This window comes from Oryctolagus cuniculus, chromosome 15 (genome assembly GCF_051225735.1).
Source record: "Oryctolagus cuniculus isolate XC-2025 breed Fujian yellow rabbit chromosome 15, ASM5122573v1, whole genome shotgun sequence".
Taxonomy (NCBI): domain Eukaryota; kingdom Metazoa; phylum Chordata; class Mammalia; order Lagomorpha; family Leporidae; genus Oryctolagus; species Oryctolagus cuniculus.
In genome coordinates, this window is record NC_142881.1 from 82,637,308 (window position 1) to 82,651,105 (window position 13,798).

The window sequence follows — 13,798 nt, forward strand, 5'->3', positions numbered from 1 at the left end:
CTATATAATCCTTCACCACCTGCATCATCTGAAAACCTCAGGCAGTAAAGGGCAGCTTGTTTGGGGCTGGTGTGGGAGGAATTCCAATGAAGCCCAATGCCCAGATCTGTCCCCATTGCTGCACTGTCTATGTGCACCCAGAGCACAGAGTATGTGGATCTAATGATCTGCCAGCTGACAGAGGGGCCCAGCCAGACACCATCTGACTATGGTGGCCACTAGAGAGCCTCTTCCTCTTCACCCTCTCCTGGAACCCAACCCTCCTCAAACATGGGATTAAAAGTTTTTGTAAAGAAACACCAAAGACTTTGATTCTAGAGAGTATTGTTTTTACAGAATTGCTGGAGGAGAGCTTGCAAATGCATAGGATCTAAAAATACTAGACAAATCCTCTTTTGGCAATGTCTTTGGGGAAATAGTGTCCCCTGCCCCCAGATGCTGGTGGTAGGTTGAGGACCTGGGAGAAGGAGCGCAGAGCTAGAGGTGACCAACAGCTTCTACTAGCCCTCAGTCACCAGGACTCCAGAACTGGAGGGTTTAACACTTCGCCCCTGGGAAGTTGACCCCGGCTAAGGCAGTACTGAGGAGAGGTTTCCCTGCACAGCGCCTGAGGCTGCAGATGGGTACCTGGGAGCACACAGAGCATCACTGAACAGGAGCCTGCCCCTGCAGCATCTGGGAGAAGGAATGGTAGGGCCAAGTCAGAGAAATTGAAGGCTTCGGTGAGTCCCTCATCTCTGTTTGGTAATGTGCTCTTAGATCTCACTACCCAATCTTGAGTTGTTGTCATTTCCCTCTCCAAGGGTCAGCCCCATAAAGTGACTTAATTGATTCTTTGCTTTGTCCTGTCTGGAGAGCCATTCCTCTAAAATGAATTTTAATTTTTTTTTGAGAGGCAAGGAGAGACAGAGGGAGAAAGACATCAGTCCTGTCTGCTGATTCACTCCCCAAATGCCTAAAACAGGCAGGACTGGGTGGAAGCTGGGAGCTGGAACTCCATCCAGGTCTCTCACCTGAGTAACAGGGACCCAACTACTTGTGCCACCTTGAGGCTTTCTAGGATGCTCATTAGCAGGAAGCTGAAATCAGGAGCAGAGCTCAGACTCAAACCCTGGTACTGCAGGGTGGGATGTGGGCCTCTTGACTGATGCCTCAACCACCAGGCTACCTATCCATCACTACGACTGGAGAATCTTAATATAGTCTGGGGTGAGGGTTTCTTCATGAATAGCACAAATCTTTTTTTTATAGCACAAATAGTAGAGTGTGGGATCTTCAAAACCTTGGGTTTTGAAATCCATAAGCCTCTGTTTAGAGGCTTTAATTTGGTATCACTTTTCTAAATGAAGCAATGATGCCGCTGATTGAAGGCCATGGAAAGTGTAAGGAGTGCAAATACCTGGGGAGAAAATTTCTCCAAATACATCCACGACACTTATTTGACAGAAAGTAAGCTTCTATCTGCTTGGATTCCCTCAAGCTAATTACAGTGTTTTAAAATTCCTTGTAATAAGACATGAAAAAAGAAATGAGATGTAAATAGTAAAATAAAACAATTGATGATTTTCTGGTTACATGGGTACTTAGAAAATCTAAAGCAATCAATTCAAGCACTATTATTGTAGTCCAAAATGTAGAACAGTGGCATGATAAAAATAATACATCTGTGTATATAAAAATCAGTATGCACAGTTGTGATTGTAGTGACCTCAAAATTTTTAGTCCTCCATTTTACAGAATATCCTATCATAAACTTGTTTCTCTGTTGTAGGGTGTTCTAAATACTATCTTCACAGTTGATGGTTTTTTTTTTTTCAATAGAATTCTTAAAATCAATGGTTTTTTTCACTCCAACCATGATCGATAAGATGTGAAAAACAAAAAAATAAAGTCCGTCCATGGTAACAGATAACATGATGATCTACTGTCTCTAACTGATGGTTTTGGGCCCTCATTTTTCCTGTCATCTATCATATGGCATACATAATATTGTCATCCTTATTTTCCTAAAAAGAATATTTACTATCAAAGACGTAAAAGAATCTTGACTAAATTTCCATGCGACCACCATCATGCAGTCAACACAGCAGAATCTAATAGATACCTACACTTTGAAAGCAAACAAAGAGCAAACTTCTGTATAGTCGAACATAACAAGATCAAGAGGAAAAGGACATGTTTGTGTCAAGTCTAACAAGGAGAAAAGATGAAGAGCTTATTCAAATGCACAAGCACTCTCAAGAATGCAGTGTTTTACTGTGTGAGGGATGTGAACAAAAAAGAGCATCTACAATTAGCCAAGGATTGATTGGAAGGTGTCCATCATTTTTAGTATTCAAAGAATCGCTAATGTGCGCTACCTTTAGAAGTCATTTTGTAGATGCTAAGCAAAGTGAAAAATTATGATAATGGAACTTGAAGTTGGCTGGTATATGGTCCTATTGACATGATTATTCATGACTGGTAAGGCTTGAAATGGGAAGAACTCCTTTCAACAACGTTGTGGAAATATTTAGTGAGAGACATAAAGGTCTTCACATTTTTCTTGACCCAACAGTTTCAAACTCTATGAATTTATGGCAGTTTTTTTCCAGGATAAAAACTCCACATTTGCACAGATAAGTTTGTTGCAGCAAAAGAAGGGTGTGGTTAGTTAGTGTGTGCACTGACAGGTCTGCTCTTGAACTTGCTCATTGACAAGTCTCTTAACTACCTGGTGACCTTGGGCAAATGATGTGACTAAACTGTGTCCCAGTTTCTTCATGTGGATAATCATGATGGGGCCTAAATTGAGAATTGTGGTGAGGATCAAATGAGTTAACAAATAGAGATTAACTTTAAAATGTGTGGAACATTGTTAAGCACTCTCTATAACAATGATTACAACAAAAATGTGTTTAAGAGATCAACTTAACTACTCAACAATAGGAGAATTGTTTAAACATTATATTACTCTGACATGATGCCGCTTCATAAAACCATTAATATAGTATTTTAATGACTCTAAGACAGAAAAACAAGGTTATGGTAGATTATTGAGCATAATGAAGGGCAAAAATTTCAAAGGTTCCTAAGGTTACAACCATGGAAAATATGCATGAAGGAAGGAAGAGGAAAAGTATCTGTTAGTGTAGGGTAGTTGGATCTGGGTAGTTTGCAGAGAAGTTCCTTTCTTCTTGTGTCACCTTTTTTAATTTTAAAAAAGTAAGCTATGCCATAATGAAACCAATTCCAATTCCTTTTTTTTTTTTTTACAGGAAGAGTTAGTGAGAGAGAGAGAGAGACAGAAAGGTCTTCCTTCCATTGGTTCACCCCCAAAATGGCTGCTACGGCTGGCATGCTGCGCCGATCCGAAACCAGGAGCCACTTTCTTCTTCCTAGTCTCCCATGCGGGTGCAGGGCCCAAGCACTTGGCCATCCTCCACTGCCTTCCCAGGCCACAGCAGACAGCTGGACTGGAAGAGGAGCAACCGGGACAGAATCTGGTGCCCCAACCGGGACTAGAACCCTTGGTGCCAGTGCTGCAGGTGGAGGATTAGCCAAGTGAGCTGGGGTGCCGGCCACCAATTCCTTCTAAACACTGCCTTTGGGTTTGGCTACTCCGGTGTGCTAAATTGAGAACTGGGGATGAGGTCATTTGTGGAACCTCAGGGGTTGCAGATGCCAGACTCGGCAGCAATAGCAGGGGGTGCACATTGGCATGCCCTCCAAGCCCCAGTCCATTCAGTAAGTGGCTCCAGCCCACTCTGCATGGCTCTGGCCCCTGCTGTGGGAGGCAGGTGATCCCGTCCAGCCAGATAATCTCTGTGAGATTCTTTGTTCCATTTTTTCTGTTGTTTTCTTTTTTTATTAAAGATTATGATGACTTTTTAAAAAAATACATTGATTTACATTATACATAATATACACTATTAAGGTGTAATTGGCCCACAAAAATCTGCCCATACTGAATGTGCAGAAGCTGGTGAGTTTAGAAAGATGCCCATGACTGCTACTACTACTTCATCAAGGTAATAACCTTGTCCATCACTTCTGAAAGTTTCCTCCTGCACCACTGCCCCCTTTTATTTGTTTTATTGTGGTAAGGACAAGAGACAGAAATGGGGCATTGTTGTTTAACAGGCATAATGGTTTCAATTTTGCAAAGGAATAAGTCCTAGAGAGCTTCTGTATGTCATAGTGCCTAGAGTGAATGCACACGTAGCTACTTGAGGGGGACTTGGCTTTATCTGAGAAGATGCTAAGGGCCTCAGCATATGCTGCCGTTAGATGGTCCAGGGAAAACATTTGAACAGCACTTCCTGAGGGAGAATTGAGCAGTGAGATGACTGAGTTGCTGGGAATCTGGCCAGCTCTTGCCCTTGCAGGGATGAGCCTGTACCAGAATGAGACTAGAAAAGGTGGACTAGTTTATAAGAGTATTAAAGGGGAAGATAATCTGGGATCTTTATCCAAATGCTGGTGCCTTGGATGGTAATGGTCCTGTACTGGTATGATATTTAGATTCTGGCCTTCCAGAGATACTCGGACTCTAGGCAGAAAGGTGTGGCTTGAGGCCAGATCACTTCTTTGTTTTGCCACTAAGGTGATGTCTGTGCATCATAGCAAATACACTGCAGTGGTGGTCCTTGTGTTTACTGCTTGATGTGTTAGGAACAAGACTCATGGGCCCCACAAGACTGATTGTATTGGCTCATTCATTTTCTTAAGTAATATTTGAGGTCGACTGTGGGTCAGACACTATTCTAGGCTCTGGGGATATGTTGAGGGCAACAACCAATCCATGCCCTCAGGAAGACAGTGTTCACTCTGTACAGATGGCAATGAATAGGTTGGCAATGGCACATATCATTTCATGTGCCTGAGACTACAAAGAAAAATAAAGCAGGAGAGGATGGAGAGTGACAAGTGTAAGAGGGCCACTTCAGATAGAGTGGGGAAGACTTCAAGGGAGTTACATTTGGTCAATGGGCTAACTGCAAGGAGGAAGTGAGATCTGAGAGCTACATGAAACATAACAGGAAATTTTTTTGCCTCTACATAAATATACCTAGAATCCAGACACTTCTCCCAGTCTTCACTGCCAACTCTCTGGACCAAATCACCATTAATATCTAATCCTCCATCACAATTGGTCTGTTCTCAACACAGCCTCTAGGGTGTGTTTTTAGAACTCAAAAGTTGTACGGTGCAATTTTAGTGCTGAAAGTCATGAATGACTTCCCATATTGTTTACAGTCAAACTTCAAGTTCTTAGCATAGCCTTCAAGGTCTGATGTGAGCTGTGTTTGTCTCCTGTGGCTCTGTGAAGTAGGATGAGTGCTCTGCACAGTGTGGGCTAAGGCCTTTCACTCCAATTATCATCCTAAACCTGGAGGAACAGAGCCTTCTGTCGCTTCCCTGGGCCCATTGTTGACTCTGGACAGCTCCAGGGAGGCTGGAGACAGTGGAGACTGTAATAAGAGCTGAGGTCTAAGAGGGATTCCTATCTCACAATCCCACTCCTAGAAAACAATGAGAGAATTTGGTCAATGGCAAGGGCTGAAATCTATTGTGTTTAGGTAACTAAAATACACATCACCAATCTGGATGTTTTGACAGTGAACTTTATCTGCGGATTGATGTTGCATTCATTTTGCTAGTTCTGACATCAGATGGAGACCAGATAAAGAACAGGTAAAACACAGTATTCTGGAGGCTGGGCCTAGAAGGGGCACACATCACTTTCTACCTAATTCCAATGGCCAGAGCTGATCATAAACCCCTCCTGGATACAAAAGGATAGGTAGATATTTGCCTGTGTGCCAGGAAGAGAAAGGTTTGGATGTCCTGCCACACCTGGAAGAGCTGGCTCCTGCGCATGAGCTGGGTCTCAGTGTTGAGAATTCCAGGCAGATGAAATGACATGACAGGCTGTGTTCACTCTTCTGGCAGAACTTGGGCCTTAGTCAGCACACCTAATGCTATGGCTTAAAATGCTATCTATACTCGGGTACCCCAGGCATTTTTATCTCCAATTCAGACCCCCTTCTGAACTCCACACTTGAATGTTGTTATCCAGCTGTCCACTGCAACTCTCTGTTTGGGTACTTAATGTGTCATTCAAAAGTAATACTTCCAAAATGAAACTCCTAAATTCTTCCCTGTGTCTCCAAATTTCCTAATCTCAATGAAAAACAATTGCATTATGCCAGATACTCAGGACATGGCTTCTTCATTTATTTAGCTCTTTGCTAACATTTCTAGTTCATCAACAAGTTCCTTTGGTTCTATCATCAAAACAGCAGCATTTTCCATAGATTTTCCTTCTCTTTGCTAATGCCACCTTTGACTTAACCACCATCATCTTTTGCCTGGAGTTTTGCAATGTCCTACTGGTAGATTTCCCAGCTTTGTTCCTTGTCTCTTGTTCCTAGACATTCAAATTTCTATGATACTGACAGATCTCTCAGTAGAATCTTCTGAAAAAAGAAATCCCATTTTCAGAGGTCCATGGTCCCCAGAACTTTTCCAGGACCACTTCCATTCTCTTTTGAGGTACCCAGACCTGCAGGCTCTGTGTGGAAGATTTTCACTAAGCCCTTGGTCTGAGTAGCTTGGAAGCCAGTGTCAACTGGATCAAGTCTTTCTAATTCAAGGCGTATTTTAGGAATGGAGCACATCTTGGAGCTGTCTGGATACCTGTTGTCAAAATCTACCATCAGAATGTAAAATTCACACTATACAAACTAGTGTTCAGAGTACAGAAGGTTTATTGGACAAAGAATAGGTGGTCATGAGCAGAACAGAGACATACAGAAATGAATCGGACAGTGCCCCTGCCCTGTCATCTCTTCCACATGGACAGCCACAATTCACCTCAGAGGAGAACAATTAGACTCAAGAGGTCCCTTCAGATGCAGAGGCTCACAGGGCACAGCTGGACTGGTCTGGCCCCCAGGGCCAGAGAGGGGCAGTACCTCCAGTCTATGTCAATAGCTGGAAAGGGGTGAGGTAGGGACAAGGATGATGCTTTTCCTTTGGAATAGACAGGGAAACTGAGCCCTCCGGGGAGCCAGGGAGTGTATGTAGAGGTGGCCCAGAGAGGGGCAGGGCAGCATAGCCCTGTCTCAGTGGAGGTGGTGCGAGCTGTGGCAGTTCCCCTGATGACCCAGAAGCTGTGCAGGCAGGGCGGGTGGAGCTGGCAGGTGAGCAGCAGCAACTGGGCACAGGTGTAGCCTGGTGCTGCTACAGGTGGCTAGAGCACCACAAGGCCTTGTTGCAGGTGCTGCGTATGAAGGGCTTAGTGTAATGCATGGCGGCTCTGCAGCTGCAGAGGATGGGCAAAGACACTGGTGCACTCGGGTAGCTGTAGCTCTAGTGAGGCTGGGAATCCCTCAGCTGCACAGTGCACATGTAGAGGACCCGGCTGGCACTGACGAAGCTTGTGGTGGAGGGAGGAGTGTAAGTAGAGGCCTTGGGGGGCAGGAGGCATGACCTTTGGAAAGGAGGGCCAAGGTGGGGGGACCATGGTGGCATCTTAAGTGGCAACTGTGAAGAGGAGAGAAGTTAAAATCACCACTTCCTTCCCTTTTTCTCACTGCTAATGTTACCCCTTTCTAGGCCTTATTTTTTTAAAGATTTGTTTATTTGTTTATTTATTTGAAAGTCAGAGTTACACAGAGAGAGGAGAGGCAGAGAGAGAGAGAGGTCCTCCTCCGATGGTCCACTCCCCAATTGGCTGCAATGGCTGGAGCTGCACTGATCCAAAGCCAGGAAGCTCCTCCAGGTCTCCCAGGCAGGTGCAGGGGCTCAAGGACCTGGGCCATCCTCCACTGATTTTCCAGGCCACAGCAGAGAGCCGGATCAGAAGAGGAGCAGCCAGAACTAGAACTGGTGCCCATATGGGATGCTGGTGCCCCAGGCCAGGGTGTTAATCCACTGCGCCACAGCGCCAGCTCCCTTTCTAGGGCTTTGACTGATCTTACCTCCAAAATGAAAACTGGTTTCAGACCAGGTCTGCCAGATTCCATAAAGATGCTCCTGGGCCACCTTCCATAGAACTCAGCAAGACTAGGGGCAACCTGCCCTTGCCCCTGAGTCCTCTACCCGGCCTGCTCAGAGCCTGAGTGATGTCCTCCCTCTTCACTTCCCTATCCTCTGTGCACCAACAGCAATCAGTTTCCAAGTCAGTTTCCTTCTTTTCGTCATCTCAGCCTCCCTGTCCCACACTGGGGACTGCCTGGCTCCTCCCCTTGGGCCACGCCTGAGCCTGGGGGATTCTCCAGACACCACCTGGAAAGCATCCCTTCTCTGCAGACATCTCTGCCTCTTGACTTCATCCCTGGGATTTCCCCAGAACCCCACTAACCCAATTCCCTCCACACCTGTAGGCCTCTCCATCTTCCCCCACTATAGAACCCCTCTTTGGGATGCCTCAGACACCTTCCCTCTCAGCTCACCAGGGCCCCTGTGTCCTGCCGCCTGCTCTGATATGAGGCACTGATCTTTACTTCTCCCTGTCCTCTCCTAGTCCACGTTACACATACCAGGACAGCTGGGCTACCTTTGCCAAACTGTACCTCGGCATCCCCCTTTCAATATATGATTGGCATCTCTGTTTCCCTTCTTTCCTACCTCCTCAGCCCGCTGCCCTGCCCCCATTCACAGTAGGCCCTTGCACCTGTTTTTGGGTCTGTTTCCCAAACGGCTTCTCTGGTCCCCTCTGTCTGTAAGCCCACTCCTCGTCCAGGCATCTCTGCTCGCCAATCCTGCCACAGCATCTGAGGGTCCCCTCCTACTCCCCTTTATTACCAAAGGAGCCCTGCATCTCCCTTGGCCAGCCACGTGGATCCCACCTTCCCCTTCCTTGCCACACAGCACACTCACCCTAGTGGTTCCAGCCTACACCCCCGGCTTTAGCCCCAACTCAGGCTCCTACATCCCTCCTAGGCCCCATACCTGGTGCATGGCCTCTCAGTCTGCAGGGGCTGCCATAGTCCTGGGGCTTTTCTTGGCAAGTGCACCCTAATGCCTATTTTAAACTTGAAGGTATCCTTGGAAAGATAGAGCAGCCATGCCTCGTAAGCTAGGTTTATATTGATGGCGTTTTCTAGAATGGGGATTTGAACCAAGACTCAAAAGGAGTCACAGAGGTCTGTGTTCCCTTGAGCTCACCCGCGTGCCCCTTAACTTGAATGTCCCTTTTTCATTTGACTCAGAATCGAGAGCACTTTCTGGTCTTGTTTTATTCTGTGGCTGAGATAGAACAACTTGTTCAAGTGTCTTGGGATATGTTTAATTAGATTAAGAGGCAAACAAGAAGTCACAGGTGAATGAGTGGATCACAAGTCATTACTGGGGCCACAGGAGCAGGGTTCATCTGAAAAGAAAGGAAAAGAGCAAGAGTAGGCCAGTAGGTCCATAGAGCACACGTGACCAAGTGGAAAATGGATGGGGGATTGTAGACAAAGGGGAGAGGGATAAAACAGAGCCCTGGCCAGAAGGGAGAAATGGGGACACAATTCTCAAAGCAGTAACCTGGGTGTAGACTCAGAATTCAGACTGGTGCAGCATCCATGCTTCCTTGTCAGTGAAACCCTTAAGCCCTTTAATATTGCACTCAGGTTGGTTGTTCGGAAGCAGCTAGGTGGGAGCTAGGGCCTGCAGCTGCTCGTCTCCCTGTTTCAGTTGTCATCTCGGGCAGGCACCTGAGGGACAGGAGCCAAGAAAGAAAAGGCCCTTCATTTCCTGCCCAGTGTTCAGTGCTGCACAAGCATTTTGTCATCGATTCTTTAACAGCCTGTAGGGAGGAATTATTACTCGTATTTCAAAGGAGGGGGAAATGTGATCTGGTGACATCAATCACATTGTTCATAGCCAAGGGATCTGCAGAGTTATACGTTTACACCTGGTGTTTGTGACATCTCAGCCTGTGCTCTTGGATGTAGCACTGTCCTCTCAACCATGAAAGCTGGACTGCAGGACAGTCCATATCTGAGTGATGGACAAGTGATGCTCGAGGGCAGGAACCACTTGCTTTCATTTCTGTATTAGGAGCATCTGTTACAGAACTTTGAAGATGCATGGTAAAAATACATAGAACCGGGCCAGCATTGTGGCCAGTGGCTTAATGATTGTAATGTGGGTATCCCATATTGGAATATTCATTTGCATTCCAGCTACTCTGCTTCCAATTCAGCTCCCTGCTTCCACGCCTGGGAAGTCAGAGAATGATGACTCAAGTACTCGAGTCCTCCGCCATCCATGTTGGAGACTTGGATGGAGTTCCATGCTCCTGGCCATTTGAGGAGTGAGACAGCAGATGGAAGATCTTGCTCTCTTGCTCGCGCTGTTAACTCTTTCTCATGCTGTCACTCTGCCTTTCAAATATGTAAACCTTTTTAAAAGCTAATTGTCTGAAATGGGCTATTCAACAGCTATCTTTTTTTTTTATTATTTATTTGAAAGTCAGAGTTAGAGAAGGAGAGGCAGAAATAGAGGTCTTCTCTCCGCTGATTTTCTCCCCAGTTAGCCGCAGTGGCCAGAGCTGCACTGATTTGAAGCCAGGAGCCAGGTGCTTCTTTCCAGTCTCCCAGGCAGGTACAGGGGCCCAAGGAATTGGGCCATCTTCTACTATTTTCTCAGGCCATAGCAGAGAGCTGGATTGGAAATGGAGAAGCCGGGACTCGAACTTGCATGCATATGGGATGCCAACACTGTAGGCAGTGGCTTTACCAGCTATACCACAGTGCCGGCCCCAACTGTTATCTTTTAAATAATCACATAAAGCAATCTGAGCTTCTATGACACTAGGAAAAAGAGGTTGGTGCCTCCATTTTTATCAAGAAACTTTTACTTCATTGAGCCTCCCAATATCATTCTGCACTGTATACTGTATATAATTCCAACCACCTACCCCTTACACATATACTTCAGATGGCCAGGCTTGCTTGCTTTCAGGGAAAATTACCAGGCTTGTTTTCACTATAACTGATATTTCTCTGAGCATCAACTTCCATTGTCTTGGTAACTTCACCTCTCCTGCTGGGCTTTGTGTCCATAAAGGCACAGGAGGCTGGGGGCAAGGCTGTGGCTGGTTGTAGGAAAGCTCATTGTGTTACACTAAAGAGTCACTGTTGGGAAGGAACTAGCTGTGTGCTTTAGTATCCACGATCATCCACAAGGCATCCCTCCCCTATCTTAGAGGAAGAAAAGGAGCAGCCTACTGGAATACCAGCCTTAAAGAAGTGCTTCATGTTGCTGTGAAAATACACAGGGGAGCCACACAGAATGCAGCATCTGACCTTGACTCCAGGGCAAATGGTACTAATGTGAGCTCAGTGCCATTTCACTGGGCCTGGGAAAAATGCAAAGCCCTTTGTCCTATGCCTTCTGAGCAAAGCTACTGAGCCACTATTCCTGCTTTGGAAACTGAAGATGGCCAAGCACTTTGCACCAGTATCTGAGTTCTCAGGGTCTGCAGGTGTCTCCCTTGGCTAGGTGGCTTGAGGGGAAATTACCCCACCTCTAGTCCTTTTCCCACAAGCAGGTGCCATAGAAGATGGGTTTCTCTTTTGCATCCAACAGTGTTTCAGGGCACCATGACCTCTTCTCAGGAGAGTTCTATGCAGTTTCCTCCTCTTAACCCACAGTCTCCCCTTTCTCTAGAGACCAAGTCCCCTTTCTTCAGAAGTCAAGCCTCCATACAATATTCTCAAAACGTGTTCCCAGGACCAACAACATCAGCGTCATGTGGGAACTTGCAAGAGATGGAGATCTCAGTCTGTACCCCAGACCTGTTGAATCAGAAACCCTGGGAGTGGATCCCAGTGAAATTCTGAGGCACTTTAAGGTTTGAGATCCACTGTTTTTGGCCCCAAAAGAAGCTCATTTTGTTGTATTGAGGATTTCACAGTAAAGGAGGAGGCTGGCATTCAGTTTTTATGGCAAAATCTCTTTGCACCAGTCATCCCCATGCCACCTCTGCCAGCAGCGTCAACTCCATCGTTTGATCTTCCTTTAGCTCTGAAGAGCTTTCGAACTGAGCCTCACCCTTTGATGCTCCCTCTGCTTTGCTTCTCTTTGAGAAATTCATTCTCATTGTAGGTGAACTTTGACACCTCTTCACTGTATTGGCAGGTCCTTGACAGACTGTAAACATAAGGGACTTGTCTTTGAGGCAGGATGTGCAGGATTAGTCTAGACAAGGGCAGGAGTGACAGTACCTACAGAGAGATGAGGAAGGAAGATGACCCAGCTTGGGCTGTAATTTGTCCCCTACTTGCGGACAGTGGAGTGAATGTATATTCAGGGTCCATGCGGGGTTAATCCAGAAACAGGTGGTTGCACCTGTTTAGGGTGGGGAGCAGTAATGTTGCCAGATCTGGGGACTGGATCCCTGGAGCTCAGCTGTCCTGGGCAGAGAGACATGGAGAAGATCATGGTTGACAATGGACGCTTAGGAAGGGCAGGCAGCAAGGAGTTTGGACCAAGGTGGCTGTCATGGGAAGCTGCAGAGGACAGTGTTCTGGAAGGGCGTCCACAGCAATGGTCATGTGGTGTGAAAGTAACTGAATTTTAGAGGAAAAGTCAGTATCAAAAGATACTGCAGATTTTACAATGACCATGTCAGAGGGCTTGAAGCCTGTGAGAATTGAGATGGTCAATAATATTATGAGCCCAGGTTAATAGGAAAAGGGCTGTAGTCAGCAGGTATTCCAGCGTGCCTCGGCCTTTATGTGCAAGCCCTTTGTGCCTGGGGACAGCCTTCACTAGCCCACATTCCTTTATCTGTGGATGGGGCCACTTGGTGACAACCCATAGCCTCTCTTATTGCAGAACCCATTTATGGCTTCCATTTGTGATGGAAGCAGAGCTAGATAGCTGGTGCTGGGATTCTTCTTATTTGCACATTCAGTGTGTGAGGTTAGAGGAGTTTGATGTTCATTTCATTCTCCAGTGTGACTGCTGACATGATGAAAGACGTATCTGTCTGGACCCAAGCAGTCTCTTTAGCAGGAATACCCAGCTGCTTCAGAGGTTCATCTGTGGACCTTTTTCTAAAACTGATGGGTGATTTCTGTAGGTGACAAAAGGCCCGAAGGCCTCATTGTTGGTCATAATAGCTACACACACACACACACACACACACACACACCCTGAGGACCAGTGTCTCTCAATTAGTGTTAAGGGTTGATTATTTTCAGAGACCTCATTCCATCCATCTCATCTGGATGACCTTGCTCCATACTGTGAGATGGGTTTCATGTGGGGCATGTAAGGAACTAAGCCCAAAACAGATTTTAAAAGATGATACATACCATGTGGAGAATAATCTTAGCTATCTTAAACATTTGTGAGTTCACATACAGGCTTGACAGTTACATTGCCTATGACTGCGTTTTCAGAGGGTGATAAACTACCCAAGAATGGGGGAATCAAAGAGTTCTTTGTCTTCCTTAGGTTATCCTCATGACTCCTGGGGCCACAGCTAGTGCAGGAGTTTTGCGGTATTGATGATACAGGAGACACATGCCTTTTAAGAAAGGAGGAAGAACTTCAGTTGTACACCATTTTCCGAGTGAGTACTGGATGTTGTGGATGTTGGGTTCCACAATAGGGCTGCATATTCTTTTGACAGTTTTCCAACACTATGTCCCATCCTGTTGAGTGTGGATGGGTTTGTGACTACTTCACCAAGAGAGTAGGGCACAAGGGATGCTGTGTGACTTCTGAGGCTAGATCAAGGGAGCCAAGCAGCTTCTGCCTGGTTTTCTGGAATTCTCACCCCTGGAACCCTGAGCCTCTGTGTGATAAG

General features: G+C 46.1%; 1 long non-coding RNA gene across 10 annotated transcripts in view; it reads left to right on the forward strand.

The window, feature by feature from the left end:
• Nucleotides 1-13,798, forward strand: part of LOC149122120 (uncharacterized) — a 140,345-nt gene that overhangs the window by 92,487 nt on the left and 34,060 nt on the right. For 6 of the 10 annotated variants that reach the window (XR_016221779.1, XR_016221789.1, XR_016221790.1 and 3 more), the window contains one exon: nt 13,444-13,561. The exons of 2 other annotated variants lie outside the window; for them this stretch is intronic. This is a non-coding gene — a long non-coding RNA (uncharacterized LOC149122120). Of the gene's footprint in view, nt 1-3,257; nt 3,857-13,443; nt 13,562-13,798 lie in introns of those variants that run through there. 2 more of the 10 variants (XR_016221781.1, XR_016221787.1) reach the window with 2 other exon arrangements.